This window comes from Oryzias melastigma, linkage group LG1 (assembly GCF_002922805.2).
Source record: "Oryzias melastigma strain HK-1 linkage group LG1, ASM292280v2, whole genome shotgun sequence".
In the NCBI taxonomy this organism is placed as follows: Eukaryota; Metazoa; Chordata; class Actinopteri; order Beloniformes; family Adrianichthyidae; genus Oryzias; species Oryzias melastigma.
Window position 1 is genome coordinate 886,413 of NC_050512.1, and position 3,539 is coordinate 889,951.

At 37.2% G+C, this 3,539-nt stretch overlaps 1 protein-coding gene across 1 annotated transcript in view; it reads left to right on the forward strand.

The window, feature by feature from the left end:
- Window positions 1-3,539, forward strand: part of LOC112137623 (tudor domain-containing protein 7A) — a gene marked incomplete at its 5' end in the record, with an annotated part of 30,077 nt that overhangs the window by 4,212 nt on the left and 22,326 nt on the right.

Sequence of the window (3,539 nt, forward strand, 5' to 3'; positions counted from 1 at the left end):
TGTTTCTCAATGTAAGTCAATGGGACTTTGGCCTTTTTACAACCCAGTGGTACTTCCTATATGGAACACGGAAGGAGGGGGGCTTGCTTTGTCCAGTTATTTTATATACAGTCTATGCTTTAGGCGCATCGCTCCTTTAAGACACCCCCCTTACTAAAGGCAGATATACGGCTTGTGCATGCATCTATGAAGAAGTTTGGATTATTTTTGTGTTTTTTAGTTGTCCAAGTGTATTATATGATCACATACATGGATGTAGTTCACTGAAAGGCTGAAGAAAATCATGGTATGGCCCCTTTAAAGAAACCTGCGGAGTGATATAGAACATTTGGGCCAAGTGACTGGAACTTCTTTTTTTAGGTGTCGTTCATCACCGTGATTCATCACTTTTTAATCCACACCCAGCAGCCAATCAGAATCAAGTATTCACCTGGACCATGGTGTATTTTTATTTGATGGAGGAAACATGCTCCTGGTTTTAACCCTTCCGCTCTCCTAGGCTTGTTTACATTAAAAGGGGGGTCATCTGGACCCCACAAGATGGTGCGTTGAACTTTTTTTTTTCCAATGATTGTTGATCTTTACTGGTGTCTAATGACAGACATGAAGTCTTGTCCACCTTTGTAATGGAAGGGCTAACACCTCAATGTAAGGGTTGGGTCATCTTGACCCCATAAGAGAGCACAAAGGTTAAGGCACAGAGAGACAGTGACACTCCTCATCTGTGTCAAAAAGTATGCTGCTGTTCTGGCTGTGAGAGGTTTTTATGGGGATTGGGATGGAAGTTAGCAACTTCAGGCAGATTGGGACTCTGGATGGGTCAGAGAAGGTTGAACATGTCTGAAAAGATCTGAGCTAGTTGGGGATCACAGATCTTCAGTGCTTCACCAGGTATGTCGTCCATGCCTGTGGCGTTTCCAGCGTCACTGATTGGAGAACGAAGTTAACGTCCTGATCAATTTTCTCACCATTTTAATTTTGAGTATCATCAAAATGGCAAAACGTTGAACATGTTCTACTTTGATTCACAAGTTTACTATTAGATACAATTTCTTTTGTAAATTTCTATTCAAATCCAGTTTTATTTTCACATAACAGGTAACAACATGAACAAGGACCTTTGTTGACTAATTTCTCACATTAAAAATGGAAATCTGTTTTTTGGCAAACAAGTCAAACTGAGGCTGAAAGTCTGACATTTTTTTTTTATTAAGAAAGGGTCATTCCCTGTTACTGAATGGGGGAAAAAGCAACTGTACAAATGCAGCCCTCAGGTAGATCCATGTTTTTGAAGAAATAAAACTGATTTGAAAAAAATTCCTTTAAGACAATAAAACGGGTAGGATGCAAAATTCAAATAGAAATACTAGGACTGTCAAATTATCGCATCAATTGATGAAATGTTAAAAAAAAAAAAAACTCCCCTTGGCATTGTTAATGTAAAGTTGGAAGTCTGTTATAAGAAAAACAAACTTAAGAACAGTGTTAATTTCGTTGACGAAAAATTTTCGTCATCGTCTTCGTCAACGACATTTTTCACCCAACAAAAACGAAACGAAAACTAAACAAAAACTCCCGCCCAGACACGAAAACTTTAACTAAATTGATAGACATTTTCGTCAACGAATAAAAACGAAAGGAAAATGCTCTTCGAAGATGACATCCAATCATAATGACCTCTGGAGGAGGAGGTTGGGAGCAAATGCAAAGCGATCCAATCAGAACACAGAGCCCTGCAGCCCGCCCGGGAAGACGCTAATTTAATGAATTGTGTCTGTGATATAGGTGAAAAATGTCTATTCAGGTAGAAAAAGAAAAGTACATATAGGGACAAATTTTACATTTAACACGACCCTCAACAAGACGTTGACGTTGTGTGGAGTGACCATCACAGGCAAAAATACAACAAACCTGAAGCGACGTTTGCAGACAAGCCAGCCTGAAATCCAGCAAAGGTAAACATACAAACACGATTATTTCCAGTGTATTGGGCTGAATCCAAATTCTCCACTACCCTTCCAACTGTTGTTGCATTTTAAAGAGTAGGATTATCTGACATGGTTGTTAAGGGGTTACTCTCGCCAAGCTAACTAGCGCCAGTACTGCGCGGGGGAGAAGTGCTTTTCTTCATGCAGGTGAAGCTCTGAAGCACAGAGGTTTACATTTAAATGTAAGTCTGGCTTTACTGTTTTAGTATGACGTTTGTAAATTTATAAAGTTGTAGTTTATTTTCAAGTGCTAGCCGCTCCGCTGGTTCTTCAGAGCAACAATCAGTCACCCAACTCCATCACGTCTTACATGACAACAGCGCCCTCTATTGGCTGGTGGTGGTATTACAGTTCACCACACATGCTGTTCAAGCACATATAACATACTCACATGTGTCCTGGACAGCTTGCTTAAGTTTTTTGGGTGCATTTTTACACTTGACTACCTCCTCAATACAAGTTTTTATTTATTTATTTATTTATTTTTATGTTCAGACATTTAGAATAAGACTGATGTTATTTACACATATTTACATGTGACCAGCACAGAATGTTATGTAAATTCATGTTTTGTCCACATGTAATACGTGCAGCCAGGATCCCGTTGCTGCATTTCCGGCACGCATTTTAAGTGTGTCCAAGGCTGGATTTTTTTTTGTTGGCCACACGTATTTGAAATTAAACTTTTAAGTTAAAGTCCCATTAAATGTCACACTCCTAAATGTGTGAAATATGTTCTCCACATTTGACCCATACCCTGGTGGAGCCGTGAGCTGCAGAGACAGCAGCATTCAGGAAACATTTGCTGGTTTAACCCTAACCATAACCATAATCCTAACCTTAACCCTTTACTCTGGGTCAGTGCGACTAAGAAAAAAGTTTAGCACTGGCTGCAGGTTTTTTGAAAATTACGTGTGAATAGACACTTTCTGATTGGAAATGGGATGGAATTATTTTCTTATAAGAAATGGGATGGATTTATAATTTTTTTCTTTTAATGTTGAAGATGAATTAGCAGAAATGACAAGTTTGGAAAGCAAAGTGAAGTAAAACTTTTTTTTTTACAAATTAGTCAAATCTTTGTCTGTTATTCATGTGATCATAGTAAATTTCATTAAAATGCTTTACCTTTATTCTATATTTTTGTCGACTAAGTATCTACTGTAATTTAGTCGACTAAAATTAATAGAATTTACACGACTAAATTGCGACTAAAACTAAACCCTATTTTAGTCAAAAGACTGACTAAAACTAAATTTAAATTCTCCGTCAAAATTAACACTGCTTAAGAGTGCAACTTTTGATCTTTTACTGCACCACAATGTCACAAATTTAAATGAAAACACCTCAATATGATGCTTTTTACAGCAATTATTGGGCTACAATATTTGCAATTAAAATCAATTTAGATTAATTACAGGTCACGATTAATTTATTGCTCAAAAAAATTGACCACATGAAAACAAAGAAATATAGTAAAAAATGAAATCAAATGTAATATTGTAAAATAGGTGTCTGTTCAGTAAACAAATGTTCTGGGGCCCGTTTCAA